Source organism: Sus scrofa, chromosome 2 (genome assembly GCF_054392235.1).
Source record: "Sus scrofa isolate SSC_HxYL_T2T_F1_AM1 chromosome 2, Sscrofa_HxYL_maternal_Yorkshire_Landrace_v2.0, whole genome shotgun sequence".
NCBI classification, from domain to species: Eukaryota; Metazoa; Chordata; class Mammalia; order Artiodactyla; family Suidae; genus Sus; species Sus scrofa.
In genome coordinates this window covers 92,861,711-92,882,012 of record NC_139384.1, presented here as the reverse complement: position 1 = coordinate 92,882,012, position 20,302 = coordinate 92,861,711, and the positions used below count along the sequence as shown (strand labels likewise).

Sequence of the window (20,302 nt, the reverse complement as noted above, 5' to 3'; positions counted from 1 at the left end):
TTCGTCTTTTTGCCTTTTCTAGGGCCGCCTCCGTGGCATATGGAGGTTTCCAGGCTAGGGGTCTAATCGGAGCTGTAGCCACCGGCCTACACCAGAGCCACAGCCATGCGGGATCCGAGCTGCATCTGTGACCTACACCACCGCTCACAGCAACGCCAGATCCTTAACCCACTGAGCAAGGCCAGGGATCGAACCTGCAACCTCATGGTTCCTAGTCGGATTCGTTAATCACTGAGCCACGACGGGAACTTAGTTTTTTAAGAAGTCTTCCCTCTTTCTTCTCTCTTCCTTCCCTCTCTCCCTTCCTTCCTCTCAAATGAATTTTATAGCACATTGTCTCTTCCCTCACTTTGGCTGTAGACATGACTTCAAAAAGGAAGAAATAATTGCAAAATGACATTTGAGATCTGGATGTGGTGAACTCTGTTGCTAGCCATGTTTGGAAAGGAATTCACATGTGAGATGTGGGTTGGACAACCGAATAGACCTTGGAGGAGTTTGTACCTAAATATCCTCTCCTCCGGGACACAGCGATGGCCTCAAAATCCCGGGAAGCAGGGGACGCAGCAATGGCCTTAAAGTCCTGGGGAAACAGAGCACTGTAATAAACCCCCTGCAGGCTGAACTGCCCTAAAATGAGCTGGCAGCCAGGGCAGCTTATGTCACCAGGGTGCCAGACCAGCCCAGTTAGGGCAGAGTGAGGCCAGGAAACTTTTAGTTGGCAGCACAAGAGTATTGGATTTAATGACCCAGGCAACAGCCGAGGTCACCGCAACAGAGCTCTCAAACCAAATCTTCCCACACGGAACACTGCTGTCTTTCTCTTTAAAGCGGCCCTGGAAAAGCATAGGCAGGATATAAATTTCTAAATTTCATTTTTCATTTTAGAGATCAGTAACTGAACTGTTTCGAAACGTGCAGCCCTCACAAAAAAAATCAGGTTTGGAAACTCACAGTTAAGCTTTCATCACAGATTTGGTTCCAAAGGTACATTGTTGAGGAGAAGCAGTTAAAATATAAGAGTTAGAACAATTGTTCTTATTATAAGTGGGGTTTTTTATGAGAACATTGTTCAGCGTAGTCACATTTCAGTTCTAAAAATAGACAAGTAACAAAAATGATTCACAGATGCTGATTTATGAGAAAAACTGTGAACTGTATAAACCCAAACGTATTCGAAGGAAGAGTAGAGCCCCTCATTAAAAACTGTTCCATAAAAAGTACCTCCTTCTCCCTGACTCCCCAGGAAATTCCAAGTCCTGGCTAAGCACACAGGTACAGGTGTGTACACTGGCCCCTGTGCCCCAGGACAGAGACCCAGGGTGGGACCTTCCAGTAATGCTCCCTGACAGGAGCCTGGTAAGGGTGGGTTCTCCAAGGTGGCAAGTCTCACTGGTTGGTCTACATCAGGAGCAGCGACAGTGCTCATTGCAATGCAGATTCCCAGGCCCCACTCCTAGAAAGGCACGTTCTGTGTATCCAGCATGGAACCCAGGTATCTGCATGTGAAACAAGACTGGGAGCTCGGGCCATCCTTTGAGAAACACACCTCTGAGGGATCCCATCTACGTCCTTTTTCCACTGTCAGGGTTCTGCAGTTGCCAAATAGGGTTCGTCTTGTCGTGCCAGTGGGTTTTGTTAGTACCTGTGGGAGTCTTTTAATACCTAGGTTGGGGGAGCCATAAAAGGAGTAATTAGAAATGACCAAGCCCTCAGTATGGATGGAGTCTGTAAAGTGTTCCCTATACAGTTAACCGAAGCATAGTTGTAGAGATCAGACTACCATTAACGGAACGTGCGGTTCTAGAAATAGACTGAAATCCTGCTGCTATATTGCATTATTGTCAAAATAGTCACTGCCCATCCTGACTCTGCTGCATATCAGCAGTTGTCCCTGGGAGATGGAACGTCCTTTTTGCAGGCAAGCTTGGCCATGTGACTCGTTTGGGCCAAAGAAATGGGGGTGGGAAGTTGAGGGCTGGGGCGGGGACACTTGGAGCAGAAGCTTTAAAAACCATGCCACAACCAGGCAGGTGGGGTTCAACCTCCCACTTCCTCTGTCATGCGAGCAGCATGTCCCAGATAGAAACTGCTCCTTCAGTCTGAACCCACTGGGGGAAGACCAGAGATCAGCTACAACAGAACCTGAAGCAGGCAGGTTCCAGGAGTGAGAGAGAGAAACCTCGGCTGCTCTACCTCTTGCAAAAACAGCCACTACTATGGCTAGTCATTAGCATTAGTTAAATACTAAGCCAGGCGTGGCTAAGGGAAATGTCTTGGTCTTGATTCCATCTGGAATTTTCTTTTGTCGTCCAAATGGTTTGTGTTCCGCACCAATCCGTGTTCCCTTTTCATAGCATACTTGACATTAACTGCAGAACGGCATGCACTATTTGTTTTTTTGTTTTTGTCTTTTGTCTTTTTAGGGCTGCACCCATGGCATATGGGGGTTCCCAGGCTAGAGCCACAGAAACGCCAGATCTGAGCCGAGTCTGCCACCTACACCACAGCTCAGAGCAATGCCGGAACCTTAACCCACTGAGCAAGGCCAGGGATCGAACCCACAACCTCATGGTTCCTAGTCGGATTCATTAACTGCTGAGCCATGATGGGAACTCCATCATAAATTATTCTTAATTGCACAGAACCTAGGAAGCTCCCTTCACTTCCAGTATACTTGGCAGAGTGACCTTCCACCACTTACTGATAAGCAGGACCATGAGCTCTATATGTGATATTGCAACTTTTTCTTGTCCAACTTTCTGCTCTAGACATGTGTGTCTGACTTAGTGTCTCCATAGCTATAGTGGTAGGAGATAGTGTTTATTTGCCTCTACTTTGTGATGAGAGGAAAAATATTTTTTCCTCTTGAGACCATGCTTCTAGAGCTCCAGTATGGGCTCCATAATATTTCCTATATCACATCAAATATTGGAGTTCCCATCACGGCTCAGAAATAACAAACCTGACTAGTATCCATGAGGTCGTGGGTTCGAGCCGTGGTCTTACTCAGTGGGTTAAGGATCTGGTGTTGCCATGAGCTGTGGTATAGGTCGCAGATGCAGCTTGGATCTGGTGTTGCTGTGACTGTGGTGTAGACCGGCAGCTGCAGCTCCAATTTGACCCTAGCCTGGGAATTTCATGTGCTGTGGGTGTGGCCCTAAAAAGACCAAAAAAAAAAAAAAAATTATCAAATATCTCTGTGGAAACTAGGCTTTTATTGTTTGACTATGTCCTGTCCCCACGGTGGTAAGCCAGTATCCTGTCACTGTCAGCACACACTTGAGAATCCAGAGGGCTGGGAGAGAGGGGGCTGAGTAGCAGCTAGCTCACTGAGAATTTCCCAGAGGTCACAACGCCCCTTCACCCCAGGCCTGCTGGTGATGAGTGGGCCACTTTTCTGGTAATCACACCTAGACGTTTGCCATGTCAACTTCCAAATTTTCTACCTTGCCTTGGCCTGGCCACTCTGTGAGCTAGCATAAGCACAGACAAAGGAACATATTTCAAGGTAGTGGTTTGTAGCTTGGGCTTGGAAAGGCCTGGGAGCAGGACGAGAGAATCAGTGGAGCCTGTGCAAATTCTCACTTTCCAGACCTCTCTCCAAGTGCCCTTGGTCTCCGCCTTCCCCTCCTCCTCAGCCCTGTGATGGGGTAAAGCCAGCCCGCAGCTCCGGAGTCCCAGCCTCAAGGACGGGAGGAAGCTCTCCATCATTCCCAGCCCCCAGGGTCATCCATTCAACAAATATTCAACAACTCTATCTTCACTCTGTTGCAGGCACTGTTGTCAGTGCTTGGAATACATGAAGGAAGGAAGAAGATCCCTGTCGGGTGGGAAATGGCAGCCAGAATTATGTTCTATAAATATGGTTGCCTGGAGGCCAATCCTATAAATATCATCAGGGGCCTCAGGAAGAAGCGTTATTGTCAGCTGGGCAGATGCCCCAAAAGGTGACACGCGCACAGCCAAGAAGGAAGTACCAAATGGGAAGACTGTACCTTTTTAGCCCACTCACACGGGCATGACCTCATAGAGCCTTTTTCATTCAAGTTTTATCAGTGCTTTATAAGTGTTATCACTCCTCGCTAGTTTTCTACTCCAAGCCTGGTTGGTGACTCAAGCTATTAACTTCATTTCTCAGAAAAGCGGAAAAAAAAAAAAAAAAAGAAAGAAAGAAAAAAAGCAACAAACCAACCAACAAAATGGGGGCAATTAAAGGACTTAAATGAAACCAGTGTTGCTAAGCATTCTTTCGAAACTGATGATTCTCAAAAATAGGCTCCAGTGACCACCAGGGTTCCCTTCAGAAATGAACTAAGTTTTTTTCACAGTGTTTCTCAAAGCCATCTCATCCAAAGCTACACTATTTTTTGGTGACGCAGTCTCTCCAGCTCTGTCTGCGAGAAGTGGAAAGAGATGGTCTCCTGCAAGCAGCCCTGGGCCACCATTCTAAACCTGCCCTCCGCCCCATCCCGGCTCGCCATAGGGCTCCAGGTGGGAGATTTATAAAGCTGTACTGTAAATGGCTCTTTTATAAGGGAGAATATGCATTTGACTTTGTCTTTGGGAGAATGAAAACAACCAGAAACTACCTGCATGAGCTGCTTCAGGCCTGCTGGGAAGACAGCACAGCTGAGAGGTAAACTAGAGCCCAGGAATAAGAATAAACTAGATTTGTTTGTTTGTTTGTTTATCTTTTTAGGGCCGAACCCGCAGCATATGGAGGTTCCCAAACTAAGGGTTGAATAAGAGCTGTAGCCACTGGCCTACGCCACAGCCACAGCCCCGCGGGATCCGAGCCACATCTGCGAGCTACACCACAGCTCATGGCAACCCCGGATCCTTAACCCCCTGAGTGAGACCAGGGATCAAACCTGTGTCCTCATGGATACTAGTCAGATTCGTTTCCACTGAACCATGATGGGACCTTCCCAAATTAGGTATTTACCTGACCCCGCCACAGAAGTTGGTAAGAAAATTGCAGAAACTCATTTTACTGGAATAGGCTGTGCCTTCCTCATAACGGGCAGTTTGGTTTAGGGGAAGAAGAAAACAGTTGCAAGCGGTAAATATGAATCCATGAAAGAGCGTAAGAAGGGTTGGCCCCCTGTCTCCATAGACAAGCATTAACCCAGCAACAGCTGGAATGCATGGGAGCCTCTGAAGCTACTTCACAGAATGCAAGAGGAACAATTTCTAGGGAAAGGAGGGGGAAATTCAGGCCAAGAAGATGACCCAAGCAAAGACCTAGAGGCAAGAATTAACCCAGATTGTTGAGGGGATGCAAATTATTTCTGACCCATGTTATGAGACAGGGAGTAGGGGGCACGTAAGGGGCAGAGGTGGACAGTGTCATTTACGAAACTGACTTTGTTCTGTAGGTACAGGGAGCCAGTGAACGGCCTGATTTAGATTTTGGCTGTTAGGAGACACTTCCCCATGGGTTTATTGCTTCTCTGCATGTCTTGTGAATAAGCTACTAACTACCCTTTTGTTCTGGTTTTTTTTTTTTTTTGTCTTTGTGTCTTTGTAGGGCCACACCGGAGTACACGGAAGTTCCCAGGCTAGGAGTCCAATCGGAGCTGTAGGTGCCAGCCTACGCCAGAGCCACAGCAACGCGGGATCCAAGCCTTGTCTGCGACCTACATCACAGCTCACGGCAATGCCGGATTCTTAACCCACTGAGCAAGACCAGGGATCGAACTTGCAACCTCATGGTTCCTAGTCGGATTCATTAACCACTGAGCCACGACGAGAACTCCTGTTCTGGATTATTTTGTAAAGGAGGTCTGTATGGCAAGCATCTTTGGAAGATGGAGATAGAGACTCAAAGGGCAGCAGCTTTGCTTGCAGCCCGTTATAAAAGATTCAGGGAGTTTCTGTTGTGACTCAGTGGGTTAAGAACCCAACTAGTATCCATGTGGGTTTGATCCCTGGCCTTGCTCAGTGGGTTAAGGATCCAGCGTCTCAGCAAGCTGCAGCGTAGGTCAAGGATGCAGTCCTGGCATTGCTGTGGCTGTGGCATAGGCCAGCAACTGCAGCTCCAATTTGATCCCTAGCCTGGGAACCTCCATATGCCGCAAGTGCAGCCCTAAAAAGAAAAGAAAAAAAAAAGATTCAGGACCCCTAAGCTTACGCTTTTTCACTGAGACAGAACCCCCACTGCATCTGTAGCATCTGCCTGGGTCACACCACGTTGCCTCCCGTGGTTCTTAGGAAGCAAACGAGTACTGAGATGAATGTGGAGTTTGGACTGCTTGCTGTGCTGGGGGTTATAAAGTCCTTTGTATCCAACCCGGAAGTCTTGTGTGTTCTGTCAGCATCCAAGAAACTGCTGGCATCCAGGCTAAGCAAGGTAAATCCTAGACCTTTCATAGTTCTTGACAACTGTATGTGGGTCCAATAGTTTGGAGGCTGTTGCAGTGATGAAGGTGAGAGAGAACTTCCTTAACTAGGGCTGTAAAAGCAAGCAGAGAGAGGAGGAAGAAATATTTAGGGAGTAAAGTTGCTATGACCTGTAATGATTTGAATTGGAGGAGTTGGTAAAGTGATGGTAGATGATCCCAGCTTTGAGCTTGGGTGTTTGGGTCATGAGTTGAGCTTCTAAGACAGAATTAGAGAAGGAATCTGGGTTGAGAGGAGAATGAAGAGTTCAGGTTTATACATGTTGCCTTGGAGGTGCTCATGGGACATCCAAGAGGGGGTGACCAGACGACACCTTAGTCTAAGCATCTGAAACTCAGGGGGAGATAACAGGACTGGTATCAGGACCTGGAAGGCCTCAGCATTTGGGTGGTGTGGTCACCAGCCTCCAAGATGGCTCCTAATGATCCCTGCCTCCCTAGTATTTGTTCTCTTGTGTAGCCTTTTGGTCAGAGTTGGTCTGTATAATCAATAGATTATACGTAGACCACCACGAGCACAAGTGATAGTATATGACTGCCAAGCTTAGGTCATAAATTGTGGTTTACGCCTTGGTCTCCGCCTTGGATGACTTGTTATAGGGGAAACTGGCTCTTGTGTAGTGAGGACACTCAAGCAACCTTATAGAGAGATGGATGTGAGTGAGCCATCGTGGAAGCAGATCCAGTGAAAACCTCAGAGGTCTGCAGCCCTAGCTGACATCTTGGTTACGACCTGACCACCGATCCTGAGCCAGAACCGCTCAGTTTAGCCATCTCCAGAGTCCTCACTCTTAGAAAGAAACTCTGTGAAATAATAAATGTTTGCTGTTTTAGGCTGCTCAGTTTGGGGGGCAATTTGTTACACAGCAAGAGAACTAATACAGGTGGTAATAGAAGTTGTAACCTCTTGCTGCCCCATCCTTCACTCTCAGCAGATGATCCCCAACCCTGGTTTTATAGAGGAAAAAATGCCAAAGGCTGTAACTCTTTCTATCCCCCACTCCTGTCCTCCTCATGTCTACAGGTATTAGTTCTGCACCTGCACTTACCTTTCCTCCAGTCTTAAGGGAAGACTTACCTGATGACTCTTTAGCTTTATTAATTTCCTGGGCCTCCTGCAACAAAGTACCACACACTGGGGCGGCCGAAAACAATGGAAATGTATTCTCTAGCAGTTCTGGGGGCTAGAAGTCTTAGATCAAAGTGTCAGTAGGGTCATCCTCTCTTGGAAAGATCTAGGGAAGGATCTCGCTCATATATTTTCCCTTATCTTCTGTGTTTGCCAGCAAGCCTGGTGTTCCTTGGTTTGTACTGCATGACTCCAATTTCTGCCTCCATTCATCTGTCCATATCTGTCTTTTCTCTTATAAGGGCAGCAGTCATATTGGATTAGGAGCCCACTTTACTCCAGTTTGACCTCATCTTCATTTATGTCTTAATTAATTAATTAATAGGCCACAGCCCCCTTTTCAAAGAAGGTCACATTCTGAGGTTCCAGGGCTCAGGGCTCCAAAATTCTTCTTGGGAGCAGAGTTCCACCTCTGACTCTGTACAGAGGAGAGGTGAGGATCCTTCCTAGTTCTCACTTCACTGGCTCCCCTGCAGCAGCATTTGACACTGTTGATCACACTTGACTCACAATTCCCCCTGCCCCGACTTTCAGAGAACCATTCTTTCCTTTCTACCCACCTCACCATTCCTTAGTCCCCTCTGTGGGCTCCTCATGTTCCACCCATCTCTGTGGGCGAGTTTTCTGGAGTTCAGTATTTGGCCGCCTGCTCTCCTAAAGCTACACCCTAATCTGTGTCAAGCTAACCAAGGGAAGGAGACTATGAACAACTCCATGCCCGTGAATTTGATGACATAAATGAAATGGACCAATTCCTTGAAAGGTACAAAATACCAAAACTTACATAAGGAGAAACAATCTAAAAAAGTCTTTATATGTTAAAGAAATTGAATCAAAAATTAATAACATTCCAAAAAAGAAAACACTGGGCCCAGATGGTTTCACTGGTGAATTCTATCAAATATTTAAGGAAGAAATTATACCAATTCACTACAACCTCTTTCAGAAGATAGAAACAAAGAAAAAATCTTCCTAACACATTCTATGAAGCCAGCATTATCCTAATATCTAAACCAGACAGAGATATCACAAGAAAGGAAAACTACAAACCAATGACTCTCATGAACATAGATGTAAAAATGCTTAACAAAACATTAGCAAATCAAATTCAACAATGTATGAAAAGAATTATGATACCCTGAATAAGTGGGATTTATTCCAGGTATGCAAGATTTGCTCAGTATATGAAAATCAATCAATATATTCCACCACATTAAGAAGCTAAAGACACATATCACAAGATCATATCAATAGTTGCAGAAAAAGCATTTGACAAAATCCAATCCTCATTCCTGATAAAAACTCAATGAAATAGGGATAGAGAGAAACTTCCTAACTTGATTTTTTAAAAATCTGCTAAAAAACCTATACCTAACATCATGTGAAGAAACTTGAAGCTTTACCATTAAGATTAGGAATTAACAGGAGTTCCTGGTGTGGCACAGTGGTTAACGAATCTGACTAGGAGCCATGAGGTTGCGGGTTCGATTCCCTGGCCTTGCCCAGTAGGTTAAGGATCCGGCGTTGCCATGAACTGTGGTGTAGGTTGCAAACTCAGCTTGGATCCTGAGTTGCTGTGGCTCTGGAGTAGGGCGGTGGCTGCAGCTCCAATTAGACCCCTAGCCTGGGAATTTCCATATGCCGTGGGAGTGGCCCAAGAAATGGCAAAAAGACAAAAAAAAGATTAGGAATAACAGAGTTCCCATCATAGCACAGTGGAAATGAATCTGATTAGGAACCATGAGGTGGAGGGTTGGATCCCTCGCCTCACTCAGCGGGTTAAGGATCCAGCATTGCTGTGAGCTGTGGTGTAGATCGCAGATGTGGCTCGGATCCCGAGTTGCTGTGGCTGTGGCGTAGGCCAGCGGCTACAGCTCCAATTAGACCCCTAGCCTGGGAACCTCCGTATGACATGGGTTTGGCCCCAAGAAAAGACCAAAATATATATATATATATATATATGTATATATATATATATATATATATTAGGAATAAGGCAAGAATGTACCCTTTCACCACCCCATTTTAATATCATACTCAAAATCCTAGCCAATGAAATACAACAAGAAAAAGAAAAGGTATACAACTTGGGAAGAAAGAAATAAAGCTGTACTTGTTTTCAGATGCCAGAGAAACTTCCAAAGAGTCAATAAAAACCTCCTGAAAGAAATAAGCAAGTATAGCTGGGTGGCAGGACACAGGTTAATATACAAAAGTGTCATCTTCGATGTGTCCTGTTTCCTCTCAGGCAGTCTTACCAACTCCTCCTCAGCCCTTATGTTATTTTACAGACCCCCTGTTCCAGAACTTTCCACACTATGAGGTCATGACTTGCTGACTTGTTAGTCGCCCCCAGGTCCTTGCATGTAGGAGCAAGTGTGGCTCAGGTATCCATCCAGATACTCAGCACCTTCCCTGGTGCACACAATCCTCGAATCTTTTGTTCAGTGTTGTGTGCTCATGTACAGAGAATGAGTTACTCCTCCAAAAACTTCTTCCTGGCGAAAATCTCATTTCATTCGCTGTTTTCCAATAAAACTTCTTTTTGCTAAAGTGCTAAAGAAAAGCATATAATAGTCTCATTTGGGTCACTTTCCTCTTGAGAAACATTATTTGACTTCAGTATTCAGAGATGTCAAAATCTTTGCTGGGACCTACTGTACCAGGACAATACCTCTTCATTTGATATATCTAATTATCTTGGACCCCGTAAGCAAATGATAATAATTCAGCCCCCAAATGTCCATATGACAAAGAGATGACATAATATCATGTCTGGATTTTAGCATTGTCTCAGTCCTTATGTCAACACAATGGTTTTGATACGATTTCAGGCTGTATGGTAAATCTCTGCCAAATGGCCTCAAAAAGAGCAATGTTCTGATACAAATAACAGAAATGATGAGCCTGTGATGACGTGGAGGGAGCCTTGCAAGGCCAGAGGGGAAGGTACAGCAGAAAGTCAGTGGGAACAAGCAGAACAAGGAGAATCAAAGTCTGAGAAGACTGTGTAACAACCCCGTCCCCTGACCCCGGTCTTGGCAGGCCTCTGAGGAGGCAAACGTGTCTGTTACACTCTCTCAGAGGTTTACCTTTACAGTTCAAGGTCACACTGGTGGAGGGAGAAGAGGGTGCCTGCAAGGGCATGATTCTGGTTAGAGGAAGCTGCTTCCCAACCGCTCCATGACTTCCTGTCTGCGCTAATTCCAGTTAAAAGTCGAACGGGTTTGTCTCCTTTCCGCCTTCCCAAACCAATCTCACTTTTGTCCTTTTTGCCCAGAACCACTTTTTAGAAATTCTTTTCTTTTTTTTTTTTTTGAAATTGAAGTAGCGTTCATTTTCAAGGTTTTAGATACACAGCAAAATGACTCAGCTGTACCTTTTCAGGTTCTTTTTCATTATAGGTTGTTACACACTATTGAGTATAGTTCCCTGGGCTATATGGTAGGTCTCTGTTGGTTATCTGTTTCATATATTGTAGTGTGTATGTGTTACTCCCAAATTCCCAATTTGCCCCTTCCCCTTTCCCCTTTGGTAATTGTTAAAGTTCTTTTCTATGTCTGTGAGTCTATTACTGTTTTGTAAATGAGCTCATCTGTATTATTTTTTTAGACTCCACATGTAAGTGACATCATATGATATTTACCTTTGTCTAAGTATGATAAATTCTACCTTTCTTCAAGAATCACTTTTTTTTTTTTTTTGGAGTTCCCATTGTGGCTTCACAAAAATGAATCTGACTAGCATCCATGAGGACAAGGGTCCCATCCCTGGCCTCGATCCGTGGGTTAAGGATCTGGTGTTGCTGTGAGCTGTGGTGCAGGTCACAGATGTTGTTCGGATCTGGTGCTGCTGTGGCTGTGGCATATGCCAGTGGCTAGAGCTTTGATTCAACCCCTATCCTGGGAAACTCCATATACCACAGGTATGATCCTAAAAAGACAAAAAAAAAAAAAAAAAAAAGAATCACTTTTTTTCAGTACCTCTGTGTAGCACTTATAAGGCATAGAAGAAAATGAGTTTATCATCAAACAAGTGGTTAATTTTTTAGAGCAATAGCCTGAAGCACATTACTGTAACACACGATACATAGCCCCATATCATTTCCACCTGAGTTGAGCTCAGTGTACTGGGTAGTGTGTCCTTGGGAGGCAGATGGGGGTCTTATTCTCTCTAGGCACTGTGTTACCTGGCACAGAGCAAGCTTTTCATAGAAACTTTTGAATGAATGAATTGTACCCACTTTTGTCTTCTCTGCAACAAACTTAAAAATTAAGATTCCTTTTCCATCTGCCAGCTAGGCTACATCTGAGATACTTCCTCAAACTAGCAGGGTAAGAATGCCCAGAGAATGGAAATTAATTTTCTGAACACTTTTCAAAAGACAAAAATATGAATACTCTCCCTTTCCAAATATAAATTTTTTAGACGAATGCAAATCAAAACTACTATGAGGTACCACCTCACACCAGTCAGCATGGCTATCATTAACAAGTCAACAAATAACAAATAATGGAAAGGGTGTGGAGAAAAGGGTACCCTCCTTCACTATTGGTGGGAATGTAAATTGGTACAACCGCTATGGAACACTGTATGGAAGTATCTCAGAAAATTAAATGTAGAACTAGCATATGACCCAGCAATCCCACTCTCGGGCATATATCTGGACAAAACTTTCCTTAAAAAAGACACATGCACCCACATGTTCATTGCAGCACTATTCACAATAGTGAAGACATGGAAACAACCTAAATGTCCATCAACAGATGAATGGATTAAGATGATGTGGTATATCAAAGTAGCAAAGGAATACTACTCAACCATAAAAAAGAACAAAATAATGCCATTTGCAGCAACAAGGATGGAATTAGAGACCGTCATACTAAGCAAAGTCAGAAAGAGAAAGACAAATACCATGTGATTATCACTTATATCTGGAGTCTGATATATGGCACAAATGAGCTTTTCCACAGAAAAGAAAATCCTGGATGTGGAGAATAGACTTCTGGTTGCCAAGGGGGAGGGGGAGGGAGTGGGATGGACTGGGAGCTTGGATAGGCAAACTATTGCATTTGGAGTGGATAAGCAATGAGATCCTGCTGCGTAGCTGTAGTCACTTGTGATGGAACATGATGGGGGATAATGTAAGAAAAAGAATGTATATATAGGTGTGACTGGGTCACTTTGCTGTATAGTCAAAAATTGGCAGAATACTGTAAGCCGACTATAATGGAAAAAATAGTCATTAAAAATTTTTTTAAATTAAGAATATATAAATTTTATCTTAATCCCTCTTATCTAACAGGGGTGAATTTTCCATTTCCATTGGATGAATCGTCTGTAGCACACCCCTTGTCCCCTTGGCCTGTATCCTTCAGAGTTAACTAAACACTTTGTCTGTAGGTTTAGACACATGTCTGATTCTAGATTTTGGGAGAAGAGTTGGTCCAGTTTATCAGCTGATTGTAATGAAATAAATGAGTTTTTGGACAGCTGACTCTGTATTAAAACCCTGGTCTACCACTTACAAATGCGAAAAGACCTCACATCAAGAAGTCATGGAGGCTTCTTAGAGCCCTATTTAAACTTTCTATTAGCATCAATTAGGAGGCGTTGTTAATGGGTCTATACAGCACTGATTTATTTCGAGTGTCATGTGCCTGAGAGTGGCCTTGGCCAGGAAATGTGCTAAACATAGAGATACACACTCCATGCCCACTGGGCTCACATAAAAGGGAAAAAATACGCAATAGGGGTTTACCTCAGTGGGGTGAGGCTTGATATTTTCCAGATGGTGACACCACAAGTGAGTTCAATAGAAATATCTCTAGAAAAAAAATGCTTGAATATTAAATAAGCAATGAATATACATCAAGCCCTGATCTGCTGCTGCATCTCTTTACATCTGGCCTGGGAGTGTCTCTCGTCCCTAGCTGCAGATGGGGTGGTCTCCTCTGTCAGTGGGAGGCCCCATTAGATGTCCCATTAGGAAGATTATTCTGGCAGGGTGAATTCTAGAACTGGAACGTTGTCTGCAAATAAATTCAGGGCTTTTCTTGGGGTGAGGAAGGGGGAAGGAAAAGAAAGCAGCAAAGGAGAGATCTGACTTGGTTGCAGGCGTCAAATTATATGCATTGAGTGTGAAAGAGCAGGAATTGCTCTCAGAGTCTGGGGAAAGGTCAGTAAACACAACAATTCGGAAGCAGAAGATGGAGGTGGTCAAAATAACGATTGTACCACTAGGCCCTGAGCTGACCAAGACTCCACAGAGTCATTGATAAGATTATTGAAAGGGAGCATGTGTGAGCTATCCAGGGGGCAGGGAGAGGCAAAATCAGGCATGTTATAAGTTTTTGATTTTGGGTTTTTTTGTTTTTGTTTTTTTTTTGGTCTTTTTGCCATTTCTTGGGCTGCTCCCGGGGCATATGGAGGTTCCCAGGCTAGGGGTTGAATCGGAGCTGTAGCCACCGGCCTATACCATAGCCACAGCCACACCAGATCTGAGCCGGATCTGCGACCTACACCACAGCTCAGAGCAATGCCAGATCCTTAACCCACTGAGCAAGGCCAGGGATTGAACCCACAACCTCATGGTTCCTAATCGGATTCATTAACCACTGAGCCATGACAGGAACTCCAAGGCATGTTATAAGTTTATATCTAAGGAAGTCAAGGCAGTGATGAGAGTCTCAGTGCATTATCTGCTTTGCCATGTGTGTGTGAGCGCAGATGGAGTTCAGTGGGCCCAAGGAGAGGACATGGAGGTACCTGCCTGATCCCCTTCTATGCTCACTGAGGAAGCATGAGGTCTCTATTCCAGTTTCTGGCTAAAATACATAGTATATAGCATGCTCAAATGCATGCTGCCTAAATCCTAGGTTTTCATGTCAGGGATTATTGGTGGGCCGTTTTACAGATGTATAGTTAGTTGTGTGCTGCTATCAACTATTCCAGCCCTGAAGGTTTAAGCCTCATCCACGTGAAAATAGAGCCAAAAGCCTTCCACATAGTCTTTATTACCGTCGGTGAAAGATTATTGAAAGACCTATTGAAATGTCTCTGAAATCCTAACCTCTAGCCGTTATTTCCCAAACTTCTTTAAGATGAGAATTACCTGGGTTACTTCTTAAACCACAAATTGCTGGATTCCAACCCTCATCTACAGAGACAGAATTTTCTGGAAAAGAGACATGGTAATCTATGTACTCAACAAATGTTCTGGGTGATACTTGTCATCAGTTCTCAACCCTGAGCAGTTTCTGAAAAGTGCCTACATTCAAGTTCAATTCTAACACGACAACTCATAGTTCCAAAGGACCTCCAGGAGGAAACTGTTCTCTCCAAGGGTCAGCCCAGAGCTTGCATTGCATCGCTTGTGCATTCTATTGGTCAAAGTAGTCCCAGGCCAGCCCAGATGCACAAGGAGAGGAAATAGGAAAATTAGCAAAAATTCATAGCCATTTTTAATCCAACACATCAAATAAAACTTTAATTTTCTTTGCCTTTAAAAGCTGGGAGTATAACACCCTGAGCTGTATCCCAAGTTAAATAGGCATAAGATGTAATTAGCAGTACCGATTAATTAGAATGGACGAAAATGTATCAAAACTTGAGGTCCTTGTAAAATCTAATAAAATGTAATAAAAAGGTAATTAGCACTCTTATGACAAAAAGATTGACAAGCATTCATTCTATAATCCTGATTCCCCACCATAGCCTACCAGCCCTCTGAGGTCTGGCCCCTCCGCACCTCATCACAGGTTGTGCTCCGTCCCTGTCATTGTGCTCCAACCACCTTATCTTCTTCTAGATCTTTCTCTCCAAGTTCTGTCCCGTGGTAGGGTCTTTGTGCATGACTTTTCCTCTATATTTCATTTTTTTCATTGTTGACTCTTTCTGAGAAAAAGAGGCCTTCATGTTCCAGCCCATCTAGGTAGGTTCCTCATCCAGCCTTCCCATCAGCAGTCATTCTCTAAGACTGCCCTACTTAGGCTTCTTGCAGTGTTCCTCATAAGCGCCCCTGCCTCTCCCCGCACGTTATTCCATGCAGGTAAGAGATTTACTGTTGAGCTCCTTGCTCTATCCCTAGCACCTTGCGCAGTTCCTAGCCATAGCGGGCAATCAATATGTGCCTGTTTATTTATTTGCTTTTTATGGCCACACCCATGGCATATGGAGGTTCCCAGGCCAGGGGTCAAATAGGAGCTACAGCTGCCGGCCTACACCACAGCCACAGCAGTTTGGGATCCAAGCCACATCTGTGACCTACACACAACTCATGGCAACGCTGGATCCCCAGCCCACTGAGCGAGGCCAGGAATCAAACCTGTCTTCTCCTGGATCCTAGTGGGATTCGTTTCCGCTGTACCACAGTGGGACCTCCAATAAATGCTTATTGAAGGAATGAACCTTCATCTCCGGCATCCCTGGAAAGCTCTGTCACCACCCGTCAGGAGCAGAGGAGGGGACTGTCTTGTTGGAATGATGCCACTCATGACTGGGCATAGACTATGCTGAGAGGGCTAAGCCCTGATCTTGACAAAATCATTGGCCAACAGAAGTTGCAGGTGAAAAAGTTTGATGGAAAATGTTGTCGAACTATGCGAAGCTGGAAGCTGGGCATTTGCAAGCTATATCACATGGCCAAGCTCCTAGTTCTACCCATCGCCTCTATCCTGTCTGTGCCCTGTATTCATCCCTGTGTTGCTCCATAGACCTTTGAAATCTGGGTGACTTGGTGTGATGCTGAAGAAATAGGAAACTATTCTGCAGCCTGGACTTCGCATTTGGTTTATGGAGTGATCTTCATCTGGAATCACTTGGGTTGTAAATGAGAGAAACCTACCTAGAGAACGAAATGGAATGAATAATGAGCAACCTCCCAGGCTTTCAGACCTAGAAATCTAGTCACCTGGCCATAGAGTCTGAACCAGAAAAGAGAGACCTGGGACTCCTTCCTTCTTTCTGTGCCTTGTTTCTGCTCTCCCACCTCTCTCCACAGAGCAGCTGCTACTGCTTGGGGTAGTTGACCACCTTGTGACTTCAACTGACATGTGGAAAAAAGGAAAACTATCAAGAAAGAAGACTTCAGCTCTGACTCCATATGACCTTTGGGCCAACATCATCCATCAGCAGACTGACTCAGTCTCTCTGTCTCCAACTCTAAATGCCCTTGGGAGGGGGATTGGCTCAGCTGGTCTATAAATTGACTCCCCACTGGGTCCCGTGCCTGTTCTTGGTCCAGTCATCTTGGGCCAGATCTCCAAGTAAAAGGGGCAGCTGGGGCTGGGGGCAGGGGTAGGGCTGAGGGAGGGAGAAAAGGGAAATGGACCAAAGAAAACAAAGTTCTCTTGAATGTAACTCTTGTACCACCCCACCTCCGGTGGTACTGTTAAACAGTCTCAGGGATGTGAGAAGAAAGTAAAAATAGCATTGCCATCATTTAAAACAGTTCCTAAATATTGGCCAGATTTACTAAGTCCAGTGAAGTCTTCGTTTAAAATAGTAACTGAAATTTTCTAAAGCAGTATAATATTCTTTATGATTCAAGCAGGTTCCATTCTAACCATCTAAAGCTTCTTTAGATTTATTCTAAAAAAAAAAATCTTTAAATTCCCTGAATGACTTCAATAGAAACAGGTCAAGTAACATATCATTTGACTTAAATATTTCATAAACTCTGTATGATTTTTATGTTTCAATGTGGTAAGGCAATATATATAGGTATACTTATATATATATATTTGTTCAGTATGCATATAGATCATTCCTTTCTGTGGAGTTAACCAAAGCCTAAGGATTACTTCTAGTGCCGAGTTTTTATAAGTCTGTTTCTTAAGAAACACTTTGAAAAGAATGAAGTCATGCCTCAGATTGAACCAGAAAGCCACTACGGACACAGAGGTTGGTGGAGATACAGAGCTGAAGGTGTCATAATTTCTTCTGCATCCTTGGTAATACATTCACAGGGGGAAAAAGGAAAACTATTAAGAAGGAAGACTTCAGTCTGGAAGATGAGATAGTAAAATATCAGTGTATTTGACCTGACTCAAAATGGAAACTCCAGAGTCTAAAGAGAGGTCCCTGTCCCAGCTCTCATGCACTTCCATGAGCATGAACCATGCTGGGTTGTCCTGGGCAGAGAATGGGAGGTCTAATTAATCATCATCAGAGGTCTATTTAGGAAGACTAAGTGAGTGAAGCCTTGTCAAGTACTTGGAATGCTACTCAGGGCATGGCACAGCCTCTGGGAACATTGGCTCTTGCTAGTTCATTGCTGCCATCCACCCCTTATCTGAGCTGAAAAGGTGGTGCCCACTTGAATCATGTGCTTTGAGCTCTCAGCTCAGCTTGCCTTCCCTCCAGCCAACTCCGTGGTTATGGACCCTGGTACCCTAACTCCTCCCTGTGGAATCAGCACAGGCTCTGGGCATTCTCTGTTACACATCTTTGAACCTGCAAGCTGCCAGCTTCCCTATGTTTGAAATCACTAGGAGGCATGAGTGGTGAGAACTGTCACACAAATGTGTCTCCACTTCCTCATGAAGTCAAATATTTAGATTCTAAAGGAAGTGTAACTTTTTCTCAGCTGCCTCTCCTCTTAACCACCTTGGAGTGGCGGGAGGGTAAAGAACCTCACAGAAGAATGGAATCCCAAAGAAAGGGCTTTAGGAGCTGAGAGAAGCCAGAAATTCCATATATTTAGGGCTCCCTTGTGAAAACACAACAACAAAAATAAAAATGCCTCCCGCTGTGTCAACATCTCTATTCCACTGATGTCCCCTCCGACCCTCTCACCCCACCATTCACTTTAAAACCAAATGGAAAAGCTGAGTGTTGATGACAGTCCCTGGGGGTTAGAGTAGGTCCCTCCTGGTACAGGAGAGGCGTGGTGCTCTTTCACAAAAGACAGCTCTGTCTTGACTGACAAGCTCTTAAAAACAAAAACCACAAGTCACTGCTGGTGTGTGTGTGTACATTCAAGCTCACGGGGCGGTAGGAGGGGGACTCGACAAGAGTCTGCATTTGATTTGCAGGATTATGAACTGCCTTGAATGTTTTGAGAAAAGTTCGAAGATTCGGTGGATATTTAAAAATTAGATGTTTTATTTGAGGGACATTTAAGGATCAAGAATTGGTTATTCGGGAAACATTTAGGCCTGACTCTGTCCTTAGCTATTTTCAAGAATCATCTTTATTTCCAGGAAGTTTGAAGTTTTTAAAAGAGGAATTTGCTCCTGAAATTCAGGGATAACAGTGCATGTGGTCTTGACTGTAAAGACAAGAATAAGACAAGTGAAAAATCTCAAATACTGCTTGAAGTTCTTGAACTGGATGGCCATATCTTCCACTGAAAATATGAGATTCTACATGTTGTATAAGTATTTTGAAACATCGTACTAACTCTTGGAGTATGTGGGACAATGTCTTCTCCTTTTAAGTGTTTTTTTGTATTTTTTTTAACAACTTAATAAATGTGATTACTATCTCATTTTAGTCTTCTTTGATTACTAAGGAGGCCATACATCTTTCTATGTGTGTATTTCCCTTCCTGTGAATTGTTTGTACATGTTGTTTTATATTGGAATTTGGGGTTTTTGTTGTTGTTGTTGTTTTTGTTTTGTTTTGTTTTTAGCCATGCCCACAGCATGTGGAAGTTCCCAGGCCAGGGATGGAACCCGAGATACAGCAGTAGCAACACTGGGCCCTTGACTGCTAGGCCACCAGGGAACTCTTATTTTGGAGTTTTAAGGGTTTTTCCCCTTAGTATTTCATAGGTCCTCTTTTATTAATTGTGGAATATTTCAGACATATAGAAACTAGCAGATACATTTACAGCCCTTTTTATAAACTTCGTGGATCCCACTTTCCACCCCGTCTTCCAGAGGTAACCACTTTCATTTGCTATATATCTTTCCATTTCACATTTTAGTAGTTTTAGTCTTTTAGTCATCATACACAGACACGCAGAATATTGATTCGTAAGTTTTAAAATTTTATGAGTGGTAATATACCAAACTTAGCATTCTGCAGCTTGCTTTTTTAAAATTCGATATTATGTTGCTGAGATTTATCCATTTTGACAAACTGTAAGAACCAGTTCATTCTTTTTAATGGCTAAATTGAATTCCACTGTATGAACATACCATAAATCATTTACTGTACGGTAAAGGACATCTTTATATGATTTATTTAAGTAGTATAAAGTAGCTGTTTATATGATTATATGTATTAAACCTACTTCTGGTTGAGGTGTGCGTGTTAGTTACACAGGTATTTCCCCCATGTATTCTTATTTTAATTATTTTTATTTTTAGAGAAGTATAAACTTTTTAATAGAGTTAAAATTGGGATTTCTTTTTTCTGTGCTTTCTTCTATTGCTTCAAAGAGTACAGTATATTCACCCCTCCAGAGAGGAAGAAGTATTCTTTCATATTTTATATTTTTCGGTGATTTTTCTTTCTTTTTAGTTTATTTATTTTATTTTTTTTATTTTTTATTTTTTTAATTTTTTTTTTTTTTGCTTTTTTAGGGCCGCCCCCATGGCATATGGAAGTTCCTGGGCTATGGATCGAATGCGAGCTGTACCCGCTGACCTGCACCACAGCCACAGCAATGTGGGATCCTAGCCGCATCTGCAACCTACACCACAGCTCACGGCAATGCCGAATCCTTAACCCACTAAGCAGGGCCAGGGATCAAACCCGCATCTTCATAGTTATTAGTTGGGTTCATTTCCGCTGTGCCACAACAGGAACTCCTCTTTTT

The 20,302-nt window shown here is 43.7% G+C and overlaps 1 long non-coding RNA gene across 8 annotated transcripts in view; it reads left to right on the top strand.

The window, feature by feature from the left end:
- Positions 1-20,302, top strand: part of LOC102165038 (uncharacterized) — a 66,137-nt gene that overhangs the window by 11,365 nt on the left and 34,470 nt on the right. The window contains exon 4 of one of the 8 annotated variants that reach the window (XR_014838052.1): positions 15,881-19,024. The exons of 6 other annotated variants lie outside the window; for them this stretch is intronic. This is a non-coding gene — a long non-coding RNA (uncharacterized LOC102165038). Of the gene's footprint in view, positions 1-15,880; positions 19,025-20,302 lie in introns of those variants that run through there. One more of the 8 variants, XR_014838053.1, reaches the window with a different exon arrangement.